This window comes from Columba livia, chromosome 13 (genome assembly GCF_036013475.1).
Source record: "Columba livia isolate bColLiv1 breed racing homer chromosome 13, bColLiv1.pat.W.v2, whole genome shotgun sequence".
Classification (NCBI taxonomy): Eukaryota; Metazoa; Chordata; class Aves; order Columbiformes; family Columbidae; genus Columba; species Columba livia.
This window is the reverse complement of record NC_088614.1, coordinates 1,662,469-1,678,172: the sequence shown is the minus strand read 5'-3', so window position 1 is coordinate 1,678,172 and position 15,704 is coordinate 1,662,469. Positions and strand designations below refer to the sequence as shown.

The 15,704-nt window shown below is 39.1% G+C and overlaps 1 long non-coding RNA gene across 4 annotated transcripts; it reads left to right on the top strand.

Annotated features, from left to right (window-relative positions):
* The first annotated feature begins 7 nt into the window (after positions 1-7).
* On the top strand, positions 8-14,696 carry LOC106145742 (uncharacterized). 4 transcript variants are annotated; one of them, XR_010465879.1, is made up of 8 exons: positions 23-261; positions 441-530; positions 3,074-3,156; positions 4,932-5,012; positions 6,516-6,626; positions 11,802-11,898; positions 14,079-14,170; positions 14,450-14,696. It is a non-coding gene; the product is annotated as an uncharacterized LOC106145742 (long non-coding RNA). The 4 variants fall into 4 exon arrangements; XR_010465880.1 differs by having other exon boundaries at positions 24-261; positions 14,108-14,170; XR_001230375.3 differs by lacking the exon at positions 14,079-14,170 and having other exon boundaries at positions 8-117.
* The last annotated feature ends 1,008 nt before the right edge of the window (positions 14,697-15,704 follow it).

Below are 15,704 nucleotides of genomic sequence, written 5' to 3'. Positions count from 1 at the left end.
TTGGCTACGAGGACGGGAGGGGCGTGGCTCGGGCGTGGCCCCGGCCATTTGAGGCCGGCAGCGGTGGGGAGCGGAGCTCCTTGCGGAGCGGAGCTGGATGCTTGTGGCTGCGCGGAGGTGTGGGCTGGCGCATAATGCCTGCTGGAAAACGCGGGGGTTTGCTGGGTGTTGGTTTTCTCGGGGACCGAGACGTGTAGCCTCAGCAGCGGCCGGGCCTTCCCTGTGTGGAACCGCTGTCTCCAACGGGAGGAGGGGGGCAAGGTATGAGGAGCCGCCCGCTCTGTCTCCCTGCTCCGGTTTTACTGAGCAGCAGAATTTCGTGAAGTGGCTGTGGAGCTGGAGGGGCCTCTGCTGTGTGTTCTGGCTGCGACTGTCGTCTAGTGGGGGTGGCAACATCCAAAATAGTGAGGATAGGTTTTAAAAGTTGTGGTTTTCTATAGGTTGCAGTGCACCGTTGGATATACAGACATCAGCCGTCATGATCTGTGGCCCTTACTGCTGCCTACTGCCCTCTCTGCTACCACACACAGGTAATCAAGCTGTTAGTTTTCCTAAGTGAAAGCTTTTTAAGTTATAGAGCGACTTGATCAGTGAGCTATCCAGGGACCAAGGCTTTCTGTATTGCTGTCTGTTTTCAGGGGAATGGTGTGTTTAAGGTGAGAGGAAACGGCCTCAAGTTGCGCCAGGGGACGTTGAGGTTGGATTTAGGAACAATTTCTTCCCCAAAGGGCTGTGGGGCATTGGAACAGGCTGCCCAGGGCAGTGCTGGAGTCACCAGCCCTGGAGGGCTGGACAGACGGACATGAGGTTCTCAGGACATGGGGCAGTGCCAGGGGTGGGTTATGGTTGGACTCAATCATCTTGAGGGTCTCTCCCAACCAAAACAATTCTATGTGAGGCTGTATTGATATTTTGTGGTGTAATAAGAATTTTGTATTGCTGCCCTCTAAAAGCAGTCACTGAAAGCTGCTGTGCCCTTTGGGGTGAGATGTGGTATCGTTTTCTTCCTTTTAGGGAGCATGGGCAAGGTGTTACTTGTGTATGAGGACTTTCTTAAGGGGAATTTGAAAAGTCACGGTTGTATTATTTGTAGTTATTTTGCTTTTATTTGTTTTATGTGTAATGACAAAAGAAGTGTTTTCTAGAAAGTCATAAGTTACTTTTGCTTAGCTGATGGCCCTCTGCACATGGTGATGATGTAGTACTTTCTTCAGTGTTTTTGAGTCAAGCTTATTATAGTTTTGCCAGTACAAAAGCCAACAGAAACACTCGCACTGGTGGTGGCTGGAATTCCGTCAACCATGTGGAAAGGCTGAGCACCTCAGTGGCATTTTTTCTGACTGTTGGTTATAACAGGTATTAGCATGAGAATATTTCATTGAATCAAAAGACTGGAGGCTGGGAAGTAGATGTTTTCTTCCTTACTGCAGCTATACTCTTGTAGTTGGTAGAACCTGGAATTAATCAGACCCAAATAAATTAGATGCTGCTTTGAAAAATGGCGTGTTGTGCATAGCCCTTGAAGATTTCTGGCATTCTGAAAGTATCAAAGTTGTAATTTGCACTAGGCTATTTATACTTCTGTGAGGATCTCTTTTGTCTTGTTCCAGCTGTTAGGTTACTCCTGAACAGGTACAGTTATCTTAAAGCTAGTTTTTATTCAAGCTCTCATGATTTGTGACACTTAATGTGAACCTACACAAGGAAAAAAAAATCCAAGAGAAATAACCTTTGAGATACTCAAGTAAATTGTAATTCCTTTACTGTTTGGGATGTGAAACTGCTGGGACAGTGCTAAACGCTTTTATTTTCCTGAGTTTTTTCTAAGTAGCTTTTACTGTCCTTTGTACAGTTCTGGAGACTAGGTAAGCTAACTGAGACAAGGCAACATAAGTCATCATACTACAGCTATGACTTGAATAAACTGTTTCTTAGGCTTAGCGCACCTCAGGAATCTTTGATGTCTCTTTTTCTGTCAGCACTTGTGAAGCCTTAAAGTTAACAGCATAAACAAAAGGGCCTAATGTACATTTGAATTGCTTCATAATACGGAGGTGGTAGGAAGAAACCTGCTTTGTCAGCCTAAAATGATATCTCAAGTATCTCTTTTCAAGGTGTGATAGTTACATCTTTCTGAGTTTAGCATCTTTGGTATCTATTTCTGATTCTCACAGCTGTACTTGGAGCATAATGTGAGAGCATCTGTCAGCAGCATCTGCTGTTAGAGGTAATTGGGATGGGTCACTTGTTTCTTAGTTTGATTGCATTTCCTGCACGTTTTCCTATACATAATCTCCTCCTGCTCGTTTTCCTCTAACAAAATCCCTGCCTCTTGAGGCAATGTGTTACTTCAGAGATACTGTGTTAATGTTTAAGACTGTTAAAAATTCTGTCTTTTTGAATTTATTAATCCTGTATTTTTATAAATCAGTTCACGTAGTGAAATCAGGATGTAGCTTTTCAGTGAGGTCGTAGATACTGTAATTGAAAAACATGCTTGATTTAGAATGTGTAAGTGATGTACAAGTGCCGCATCTTTTTGTGGGAAGCAAATAAATGAGATATTAATGAAAGTCACTCTAGATCCCGCAAGTTGCTTAACAAGACAATTCCTATTGTAAACTGTTCAGAGCCTCTTTCTTCAAGGGAAGATAGATTAAGCGAAAGCTTTAGAAGGATTCTGTGTAAGCAGAGATCTTGTCTTAAATTGTTCCCCTGTGGCTGCAAATTTTTACAATGACTGTTGTGTCAGTTTGCTGGTTTAGACTTTTATTAAACCATGTTGGGGGAACTGATGGAGCTGGTGTATAGTGTATCCTAAAGTGTTTGGTTGGGTAGGTAAACCCGAACAAGGAAATGTGACCTTTTCATGTCTCACTAGAGTTTGTTAATGAAAGTGTGGTGAAGGAGAAAATAGTACATCTCTTAATTATATAATGGTACTCTTTAAACAACAAATTACTGTGAAAATCTATTAAATGTGCGTATTTTGTCATTGACACTTTATTCTAGCTTTTTAAAGGCTTTTCTGGCAACTTCTACATATCTAACTTCATATTCTTGTATCTTTTAGTATGAATCCTTATGAATCATGTCAGAAGACATCACGTCATCTTCCCAAGATGATTATACAGAGGATTTTGAGGATCTGAATAGGTAAGAAACTTTCAGTAGCATAAATAGAAATTATTCTAAGGCTTTGAACACCTGTGTGTTTAACAGAAAAATATTGGTAATGTGGTAGCAGGACTATACATTAAGTCATTTGGTTAAATAAATAGATAATGTAAGAAAAATATCTCAAGTCTCAAAGCCTGCCAAATTCTAGACTTGCATGTCTGTTATGAGTCTCTGGCTGCTAAATTTAAGTCCGTGGCAAGAAAAGTGGATGTTTTTGTAGTGACATGAATCGACAGCTCTTATGGTGAACAGACTTGATTCTAGATGCTTATTTTTTGTCCTGAATTCTTTTTGGCTTCAAGAGCAAGCAGAGCTTTTATCCTGTTCCTTTTCAGGATGCATGTGTGAATGCTTCATCTTTTCTGGAGTTATCCTGTAAATTTTTGAGGATTTTTGTAGTTACCTACCTATTAAGTAATTTTTATCTTTCCCTTGGTGGTAAGGGAAACTTACTCTCCACTAGAAACTAAATCTAGCTGCATAGAAAATGCTGAGTGTATAATCAAACTGCATGGAAATAACTATTTTCTAGATTTTTGGTTTTCATAGTTTATACTTTTGAAAATAGACTTAAGGAGAAGTTCTCAAGAGTTTTAGGATCTTCTGATACAGCTCAAACTATGATTACATTGATTTCATTTTATTATTTACACAGTTCAGAAAAATGTTGGGATGGGATTAGGTGAACCTTCATTGCAGTGATTCTTGAAGGAAGATCAGTGGGTCTTTTTCTAGTGAACTACTAGAGAGTTCTTTAAAAGAATGAGATGCATAGGAATATCATCGTACTGAGCACAAAACTAACTTGCATTTGGTCTAGTTTTAACAGCTTGGCCTTCTATTTACAACTTGATCACTCACCACTGGTTTAAAGTATTTTTCTTTTGATTTTACATCTCTAAGTGACTTTTCTTAGTTTAAATTGATGCCTAAAATTTAGCTTTAAATGTAAGAATAACCATATGAAATGAAATACCTGTCCATTTTTTACTATTGCAAATAGTTACAACAAATAACCATCAATTACTGCTGATTATTTTCCAAGCTGTACAATAGGAATAAATATGGATGTCAAAAATAGGGATGTAATATAAGGCTTTATTTCACCTGTTCTGTCTTGTCTGTTTGCCAAAGATCTTGCAAATGCTTGCAATCCAAAATATGAATGGTTTTTAAAATAGGATACTTTAATTTTGAGAGCAAAAGGACTTCACTAATGATTTGCCAGTTGTTTTAAATATTCTCATTTTGATTGAGGGTTTGAATTTGTACACTAAAAGGAAGTCAGTAGCCTTCTAAAGAAGGTAAATAATTTAAAAATCTGGGTTTGAAACGTTGTGCCAGGTTTATGTGCATTTTACCTTCTAGGAAGGCACAAAAGAGATTCCAAAACCTAATTTAATTAGCCTGGTCTATATTTAATGAAGGGATGCTTTGTATACTCATGAAATATGAAGAACTTATATGGTGAGAACTGGAGATGCTGGGAGAAACAGAAAATGAAAAATAGGAAAAGAGCAACCATCTGGTAGTGCTAAATGAGTTTGTATGAGTTGTGGGGGGGTGGTCTTGTGTGTCAGTTCAGTCTTGGTGAAACATGTATATTCAATTAGCCGACTTCATATTTTGAAAATGGATATGTCTGATTTATTTAAATCACCCCCATAAGCATGGCAGAAAAATATTTGGCATGAATTGGCCTCTTATTTTAACTTGAAGAAGAATACATTCAAAATATGTTTTCTCCTTAGCTTTGAAGAACTGTTTGGGCAGCGCTCTGAGCATTCAGCAGGGAAAGGAGATTAGTACGAGATAACAGTACTCCTAAAAAGGTAAGAGTTGTAACTAGCTCCTGTTCTTTGTTAGTGTGCACCCTCATGTTAATTAACAAATTCATAATATCCCGTAATATCCCTCGGTGTCCCAGCCAGGCCTTAAATCATTATGGCTACTTGGAGTTCATGTTGCTTACTGTAGATACTTGTGGTGGAGGGAAAAAGGTTTTGTTGTCAATGAGACCCATATTTGCATTAGCTGTATGGGGAGATCTGCCCAATAAAAGTGGACTGGGACAATAGAAGCTGAGTGTAAGAATGAGAAATTTGATCTCTGGTAGAACTGGATTCCAAAAATAGATAGATACTTTTCTTCAGGGAAGAGAAGAATATTTATGAAGGAGTTTTCTGTTGCTATCTAAGGAAGTTGTTAATCCCATGATATCTAGGACAAGTTAATGAATGGTGCAAATGTTGTAGCATGTGGCAAGATCTGTGTGAGGAATAATTGCTAATTAAATTGCAGGATCACATAGATCTACCTGTGCTCAGCCTGTGAGTTCTTCCAAGAAGGTTCAAGAGGATTATTGCTGAACTACCTGTTTTGCACAGACAATTCAGCAAGCAGTAGACTTGGAATTATATTAATTGCTTTATTCCTCTAAGGCTGTTAGGAAGATTGTGAAGACTAATTCCAAATAAGTGTTTAGCAGAATGTGACAATTATTTTTTTCCTGGTGTTTTCACCTCTTAATTTGTTTTGACAAGGTCAGGCTAATAAAATGCTGTATATCCATGTTTGACTGCCCCCTTGCTTGGGGTGGGCTTGTGGGATGTGGTATGTGATGAAGAACTAGGAGGCAGAAGTGGTTCCTGTTGGAGGATTAGTGGTGTGAGAATATTACGCTCTGTTCAGGAGAATGAATGCTTACCCACAAAAATCTCTTGAGTTGCCATCAGGGAGAACTGTGGATATATTTTTGCAGATCCAAAAAACACCTGGCAGGTGGCTGTAAGTTGGAGATGGGCAAGCAAGCTCATTTCTGGTGACTCCTACCTTGGTGTGTATCCAGTGTGGGTATTTTTTGAATGTGACTCTTAAAATATTAAAGCTGCTCTGTAACACAGCTGAAAATGCTCCAGTTTAGCTGCTCGTGTCTGGCTAGAGCAAAATAAGAAGGCAGTCTGGGTTTTCCTAGTCCCTCATTGCCTTCCCTTGGAGCGGCATTTGAGACCCAGCGTCAAAATAGAGGAAAGTTCAGGAGAGAATGGGACAAAACCAGTCATCTATGGGTTAGAATAGATGAATGGGCTGTTCCTGGTAGATTTATTCTGATAAGTCTGTAGCAGAGTCTAACCATGGTTCTTACACTTTCTTGCATGTCTGTAACAAATTTCCTAAGGGAAAAAGAAAGGAGGAAAAAAAAACCCCTTTGCTTCAAAGAACTGTTTGTATCACTTTTGACAGTATTGTTAAATAGTAAGGTAGTGAAGACTTGATGTCCCACTATAGTTTTGCGGTCTGTGCCATTGATTAATTGATTTTTCACTGGGTTGCAGATGACTGCACCAGAGATGATTGCAGAGCAAAGCTATACCTGCCGTTTTACCAACAGATGCAGGAAGAATGAGACACCTTTTGGCTGTCATTGCCATCAGCAAGGAGCAAAAGTAGGTTTCTGTTAAGACTATTCTATTAGAGGTGGTAATTACATAGGTAAGTGTAACCCAGTTCAGAAATGTGAACCTGCAACTATGTAGATAATGTTTGAAGATCATCCCTATTTAATGTTCCTGGATCTCCCGCATACTTCTAGTTAGCCCTAAGATTTCTTAGGCTTTGGAGTATGGCAGCCATGAGGGACCTGTCTAGATTCTTAAAAAAATTGACTTGAGATGTAGTTTGATCTTAATCCGATAATAATTTTTCCACTTTGCTACATTTAGTTGGATTTTGTGGTCTCTCAATCTAGACATTCAAAAAGAACTTTCAGATACTGTTTTTACCCGAGTAATCTTTGTGGGTTTTGATGCATGTCAGATACTTTTCTTATTTGAAAGATTCCTTTCACAGTTGCCAACAGAAGGAAAAATGGCAGCTGGCTACATAAAAAAAGGACTTTAAGTGCACAGAGCTTTATTTTGCCTGGTCTCCAGTTCGTAGTCACTACTTGAAGCAAAACTAGAAGAATGCTTTGGAAAAAAAATGAATTAGTAGAGTAACATTCTGTTAAACAAACGGCAAACTTGTATCACAAGGCTGTGTCTAATCCTGGAAAAGCTCGTTTTCATTATATTGCTCATTATCTTCTGGAGGTGAGCAGTGTCAGCTTGAATACAGAGATCTTCACCACTCAAATACACAGAATTCACTTTTGTAAAGGGACCGTCTAGAGAACTGGAAATGTAAACTGTAGCTCCTTTGAATTCCTTATTGCTGCTTTGATATTGTAGCTTCTTCTCTCTTCCTCCCCAAAACAAAGTGTTATATACCAAATTTGTTATTGGTATCACTTCCCTATGTCTTTAATACATTTGAAACTCCCAGGAAATGTAGACCATATATTCTGCCTTCAGGCTCATTTTAAGCTGAGACAGTTGCTTTTTCTATTGAATTGTGGTGCTGTCAGTGCAATATTTAATTCCCTTCCTCCTCACTGACCTCCATATTTGATATATCCCCTTCTGATACTCAAATATGATTGAGAATGCACGAGAGACTTTCTGTTTCAGTTCATGGAGTGCTGCAGAAGTGTACTGGTACATCATCTCTTCAAATGGGAGCTGGAAATTCTCTACCACTACCATGGTTTAGTGCTCTATTGAAACGTTTGATCAGTAGTAGAGAGATTAGAAATCCAGACAGAAAAAAAACTGCAGCTGGGTTGGTTAATTTCCCTGAAATGCAAAGATCATGTGGGATAATCAGAGCAGGTTGTAAATCGACTTCTAATTTTTGAAATAATTTAATTGGAGCTGACAAATCAATTCATTTTCAGTTGTTTTAAGCCCAAATATGTTATTTTAATGTGTAGATTAAACATTCTTTAAGAATTTTACCAGCATCTATCCTCAGAACATACCCATCACTACTCTTTATTTTTGTGCCCTCCATCTTCAGTACTTTTTCAAAAAACAGGCTACTAACAAGATTACACTCAGGAATCAATGAGCAAAATTCCTTTTATGTATATTACAGCTTCCTACTATACTGTGACTAATAATGTCAGATTTCAAAAACGGTTTTGTATTCTCAGACAGCCCAGTGTAGCACTTTCCTCTTGCACTGTAGTCATGCTTTATCGTCCTTTGAAAAGAGAGTTTAGTCTGTTTGGGAGATGTCATTTAAAATAGTGCCCATTCAGAAACACAGTTTAAAGTGCAGCTCATTAAAATTTTAAACCCTGATTCATTGCACTTCATAACAAAATTTGACCTAGTTAAAATGAGACAGCTTTGAAATAGTTTGCTAATTAATTTATAAAAATTCATAATACATGGAGTGATTAAATGTCTATCCTGGACTGCTGCCTCTTCAATAACTTAAAATGCATTTCACAAACTGTCAGAGATAACAATTAATGATTGGAAGTTATGTAGAAGTTGCTTAATTAAACTTTGCTTTCTTGCACTGGTTCTGTCTAAATGAATTGTTAAAATCATTAAAGTTTTTATCTTTGTTTCAGAACTTTTTATTGTAGATCTATGAATTTTGAGTCTTTTCTTGTAACAGGAACACAATAGTAAAAAGGCACTTTTTCCTGGAAGGAAAGTAACTGCCCTGTTTTCTAGTTGGGTAAAAAGTGTTCTGAAATCGAGAAAAAAATCTGTACTAATCCTGTTATTTCAGGTGTATGTGTTTGTGGAAGTCCTTGTATGGAATTGAGAATCTTCATCTCCATTTTAGCTTTGGATTATGAATGATCAATAATATTTTGACAGCAGGGAGGAGAAATTACACCTTTTAATTTATATTTCAAATGAAGTTCATACACTGGTGCTAAATCAAACCTCTGCAGCTACAGGTGGGCTGTATCGATATTGAATGGAAAGCTTTAAAAATCTCTATATTGCAGGAGCTTAACAGCTGTATTTTTCTGTACTTTTGTAAATGCCTGAAGTAGCTGAAAACACAAGGCTGATCAAGCCGGCTGCCTCTTCTCTGCAGAGCATCATAACATGCATGGGGAGGATGCACTGGCTCTTGTAGTTCAGGCTTTTGGGAGCACATGTGCGTGTGAGCAGCAGGAGAGCACCAGCGTTTCACAGGCTGCTGGGAGGTGTGTGAGTACTTCTGGGTGTTAGATTGCTGTTAAATACAGAAAAATACTGGGGCTGGGTGGAGTTGGACTCAGTAAGGGACTATGCAAAGACCAGGAAAGATATGATTGAAGGTATTAATGTTTTTTTCTTTTAAATCTGATATAAATAAGGTGGGATACATGCCCCATAAGTATGTTAATAAACAATAGAGATCCAAAGTGCATGTATAGAATGCCAGGGTGTGTATTAATGGGCATGTGCACCCTGAAGTAGGTTGCATATATCCTTCACAGAAGTGGACATGTTACAGGACATATACACAAGTCCCATAATGGGCAATTGCTCTCTCAGCGCTGTGGTTGCAAAGTGAGTATTTGATCATCTGCTAATGTTGTTGTGTATTTAAGTTGTAATAACAGTGTACACATAAATGCATTCAAGTGATATCCATCAGTCCATTAAGCAGAATGCAACTCTTGGTTTAACAAAATTCAGTAATATAGTGGTGTATAAACTTATTTTAATTATGAAGTTTAAAATCCAGCAAAACCTCTCTAAAAGAAAAAATGCAGCCATATGTGTAAGTTATAGACTTGGAATATCTGTGACATTTTGATCTTAGGAGTTACTCTACAGAAGAGTCTTGGCTCCCTCTGTGATAAGGGGATAGTGAGATTATTACAAGCTTCTGCTTGTGTTCTTAATGTATTTTGAAGAATTGCTTGCCACTGTTGTTTGTTTGAACCAAGCCTTGTTGAACAAACAGGTCAAGAGGAAACGGCCTCAAGTTGCGCCAGGGGAGGTTGAGGTTGGATGTGGGAACAATTTCTTCCCCAAAGGGCTGTGGGGCATTGGAACAGGCTGCCCAGGGCAGTGCTGGAGTCACCAGCCCTGGAGGGTTGGACAGACGGACATGAGGTTCTCAGGACATGGGGTAGAGGTGGACTTGGCAGTGCCAGGTTAGCAGTTGGACTTGGTGATCTTAAAGGTCTTTTCCAACCCAAACGATTGTGTGATTCAACTGGAGTTGCGTCCTCATGACCTGTTGTCTTCAAGGCCATGAGCAAGCACCACCAGCCATACCTTGGGTAAAACTCCAGCTCTTCCCCTGCCCGGCAGAGCTGCTCACCTGGGCCAGTCACCCCGTCCTCAGGTTCAACCTCCCTTTGGGTGAGAGGTCATTGGTGCTCTTCTTCCAATACTGTTTCCTTTTTGTATTTCAAGTAACTCATTCCGTTTTCATTACTGACTCAATCACTTGCCACAGTACATTTATTTATAAAAGCAGAAGAAAACATAGTAGATACTATGTGAACTACAATCAAGTAGATGGATGGGATGTGGAAAAACCCAAACTTGCAAATATTTAGCAGTGATCAAATAATAGTTGAAAGACTGGAACTCAGCCATGCTATTTTCAGAGCAAACTTTCTGTGAAAGAATAGGAGAGGTGGGGAGTATACCATTCTTTATCTAAAAATGAATTCATTCTAGCATTATAAAAGCATAAGAATATAAAGCTCGCCTTTCATGTCCTTAGTCTGAAATCAGATTCGACTACTGTCCTTGCATCTGTTTGAAGTTGATACGGGTTGAGGTGAACACCTGGCTATTTTAGAAAGGCTTTTTTCCCTCCCCTGTCGTGAACCTTTCCTATTCTACAAAGCTTTCTCTTTTAGTTACCAAGTTGGTTGCAATTCTTTTGAGTTACTGAAGCTCATTGAAAACCAGAAGGGCAGCAGAAACAGCGAGGGCGGTTCAGGTTTAAAGATGAATATTCTTGGATGCGTAGAATTAGAGTATGGTGCTTTTTTCATTTAAATACTGCTTTAGTGATTGAAATAAACAGGGAAGTCAGCAAAAAATATTGTGATATCTGCTTACTTGGATTATTTTATTAAATGGTAGTGTAAGTGAAACCACATGTAGACTCTTGACAGCTATTGGTGTTAGTGCTGAATCTGATTCCTCGGAATGAATACTAGGCACAAACTGTGTCAAAACTAGTGACCTACATTGTGGTCATCGACTAAATCTGTGCTTCAAATGAGCCTCAAATGATGTCTAACATGTTTTTCGTGAAGAATCACTCAGAAATAAAATCTGGCTTTGACTTTCCATACCAATTTGTCAATTTGTTGTAACTGGTGTGTACAGGTTTGCATGTACACCAGGAAGGGTTTTCCTTTGTAGTGTGCTTATGCTGAGCTCAGTAACACTACAGGTCAGTGCGCTCCGTTGTTCAGTACCTATGGGATGGTGGTACTTGTAGCTCAGTGGCTGTACTTCTGTTAAAGTGGGGCACTGGGAGGGATACAGGCTGAGGCGTTTGTAGCTGCTGTGTGTGGTGTCACTGCTTTGTCTGCAGTGCTCATTCCTATATGTTCCTATACCTGTCTTCAGACAGGTAACTGGCAGTTCTTGAGCCGGGTTTTTTATTTAGGACCTCACAGGTAAGAGTGTCCTATGCAAACAAAAGCAGATATTTCCTGTTTGTTTGAAAACAGTTGACAATAAAAACCAAAAACCATTTCCAAACAGAACTGTCAGATACAAAGGATAATCTTCCACCTCTTCTTTTAGCACCTGCAAAAAAGATTTGGACTTCTGGGATATCCTTGACATCAACCTGCAAAGTGGCCCACGCTTGGAGGGCCACCCGGCCTCTCGCCAGTGCCAGGTGAGTGACAAAGCTCTGGAGCTGTTCGGTTTAATAACTGTAAATCACTTCTAGTTAAAAACTTCCCCATGCTGACAATCACACATCTGTTCTAGCTAGAAAACTTCATTTTGTTTAAATAATATGAACAATGGCCCTCTTTCTTCAAGCTAATCTCAGCCTGAAGGATGCTGCTTCTAAATTGAAATAGTTACACACTGCTTGCTGAAGTCTACAAGTCCAATGGGTTTCTTTGGCTTGTTATTAATACCTGGAGTACTTAACATATTGATGTGTGTGGTTATTACTGTTGTCATCCAACAAAAATGAAATGTTGTTTACAGTAGAAATATGGTAATGTAATTTATAGTTAAGTGTATTTAGAATTTAAAATAGGTAGAAAAATGATTAGCCATTACTGTAGACTTAAAATAAAAATATGCGTACTTCCTGATGGAATTTTTTTATTGGGAGAGAGAAAGAAGACCTGATTTCTAAGGCAGCTGGAAAAACAAAGGAAAGCTGAACTGAAAGCAACTGATTTTCTTCTTACATCACTGCATCTGAGTTTAAAGTTCTGTCGAGGGTTAAGATTGCGGGGTGACAATAAAACCCTGGCAGATGTATTGTTAGCCTCCTCTCCCCTCCACTTCCCCCTTTTTGCCCCTCCCTCTCCCCACTTCCCACTCAGGACAGGCGATTGGGAGGAAAAGAAGGACATAGAGAAAAGAGTTGGAAAAAATTAAAGATGTTTTACTAATGCTACCAATAAGAATAGAGAAAATAATACAAAATATACGAAACCAATCTTGAAAGTCTCAGCAACTGCAGAGCCGGCACCCAAAGTCCTGGACTGGACTCTGCAGCCAACCGGAGCTGGATTCAGTCTCTCACTGGCCTCAGTTCGCAGGGACGACTAGCAAGGTCCTCTCCTAATGTCGCCATAAGCAGAAGGGAAAAGGGAAAAGGAAAAGGCAAAGGCACGAGATCCTTGTGAGCTCCCACTTTTATATGAAGTGTTCACGTGAATGGGATGTTATACACAGTTGGTCAGTCTCTTGGTCACCAGTTTCTCGTTGCCCCTCTTGTGAGATGTGAATCTGTCCTTATCAATAACTTCACATTCCATTGCTAGGTTTACCAAAACATGTCTGGTTCTCCAGGAAAATGCAGCTAATATGAAGGCTTGAGCTGACAGGCAAAATCACTAAAAGAGAAACTTGTTTTTAACAAAACCAGGACAAATTCTCATGTTAAACTCTTCCAGGGTGGGGAAAAAAATGTATTTTTTGAATCCCCATAGTTCACTGAGAGTAATTCGAAAAGGTGGATCGCAATCGGTCTAAACAAGTACTTAATGACTCTAGTCCTGTGCACTCTGTATGGGGTCGCAGAGGCTGCAGGAAGGCTGGCAGCTTTTCTGCAGGACTTTGGTTTTGTAGCTGTGGGCAGGGGGAAAAGGAAAATGAGATACTGAAAATCATTTTCTGCACTGATTTGCAAGGGGCTTAGACACAGGGTGACTGCCATCTCTTGTTGGTCAGTAAGTTGTCTGAGTTGGACTGGAGGTTTTGGAGCAGCTGTGGTCACAAGGAGAGGGAGAGGAGAGAAGGGGCCTAGAGTTGTTCTACTCAGTAGAATGCCAGTGCTTAGAGGGGAGCAGACAAGTGACATTTCGCATTAATTTGATTTGCAAGGCAAGCCAGTTGTTGCTTTCAGTGTATTTTTCAGCCTTTTTAAGGAGCAAAGCTTTGTTGTGGTAGGAGTTACACTAATAAGTAGGATGGTTAAATGTGTGGGTATTTGGCCATCCCTGCATTTTATAGACATAAAAATATAATAAATATACTGATGTGCTTCTCTAGTTGTGAAATGAAGTGGGTGTTTTGACTACTTATTAGGCACGTGGTGCTGTGGAGTTACTGGGGTTGTGCAGTAGCTGTGAGCTCACAGCCTCTGAAAGGTGTTAGCAGAACTAGAGAGGTTATTAGTGGAATTGCGTGGGTTTTTTCAAAGCTCTTCCTCTTGGCATCATTGTAGATACAATAATAAGCAATTGCATTAATTCGTAATAAGGGTTATTTAGGTTAGATGTGAAGTGTGTGGCCAATTCGTATTGAAACACGTTGCCCAGACAGTAATAAGAACTATGAGATGCGCACCCATCGGTGGTAATACAGATGTATATGATTCCCCATCAGACATCAGGATGTTTAATGATGTTCTGCAGCACAGTATGAGCTGGAGCAGTGTAATGGCTTTGCAGTGAGCCCTCACCTGAAACCTGACTCAGGTAAGCAGCATACTTAAAAAGAATAAGATTTGAACTGTATTTTGCTTTGAAGTGAGAAGCTGGATGTTAGATTACCTATTTGAGTACATGAAACAATCAAAAATTTATAGCAAATCATTAGGCTTGATAGTACAGTAAAATGAAAAATTAAGATAGCAATTAGCCTTTCACTGGTGGAGGAGAACTGATTTATTTTTTTAAGATATAAGTAGATGTGGGGACCATGATCAGATACAGAAACTACAACTGTCTGATGGTATTTGTTGTATTTTGTCACAGCTCTTCACGTTAAACCAATACGGCATCAATGAGCTTAGCTAAGGAGGCACAGCTGACACCATTGGCCATAGCGGACATCCTGTAAGCATGTGTGCATCACACCTTCTGTTGCATTCCAGCCTGTGGGGACTTTGGAAAAACTTAAAGCTTTTCTATTAAAGTAAATATTGATGAATGTCAGTGTTGTACCTCTGTAATTCTACATCAGATGCTGCAAAGCAGTCACACAATAAAGTTACCTGCTTTACATCGTTGTCACCAGTTTCACTTTGTGGTTCAACTTCCTCTGACTCTTCAAGTTAGAATGAGCAGGTCCGGTCAGACCTGGGCTTTCAGTACGTGCTGGGTGGCATGGATGGAACTGATCTCGATTCATTAGAAGTCCATCAGTTGTTTTTGCATTTTATAGAGGGATGAAGGTGAAAGGACTGACTTTAGCCTCAACCAGAATTGTGGGTGTTACTTGCTCACCTAATAACTGACAGCTTTGAAGCAGTTTTGTATTGATCTCTTGAGTATCAAATTTGCTTGGGATTGGCTGTTCTGTGTTTAACTGTTTTCACTTCCATTATAGCTTGAAGTTACAACAGTGGAAAAAATAAGGAAAATATTGAAGTAGTTGTAGTTAGAAAAGCAGTCAAGTAAATTAGTGTGAGGAACCACCTTAATCTGTAGTTACATACAAGCAATCAAATACCAGATTAAAAAAAATTAACAGCCGTTCTGCTGAAATATCAAGTACATGTGGATTTAATACATGCAGAATAATTGGTAGAAACAGCAAAAATAGTTCTCAAGGTTACATTATTGCTTTTAGATTGAATATAAAGAAACACTAATTGTGAAACTTTTTTCTACCTTCTGAAAGAGGCAATTACACTCATATAGAGAAAATACCTTTAGTTGTATATGAAGCACTCAAGTTACTGAAATTAATTCCTGTAATGCATTAAATATATTGTATTTTTCAGAAAGGAGTCGAATTTTTAAATGATTGCTATGTCTTTAAAATGGGAAGCAGTTTTTATTTGATAGATTTTTGGTGTGGGTGTATGACAGCTGCTTTTATAATTGTAGGAAAATTTCTGCTGATAGTGAATAGTGAAGAACAGACTAATACGTGTGCTTATCAGTATATCAGAGTAATTAAATCCTTTTCTTTTTGTGAGACAAGCTGTCTGATGCTTTCACTGTGGATTATATAGTGGAGCACTCTGCTCTCTAGCAGGTTGCACAGTTACTTCAATACTATGTT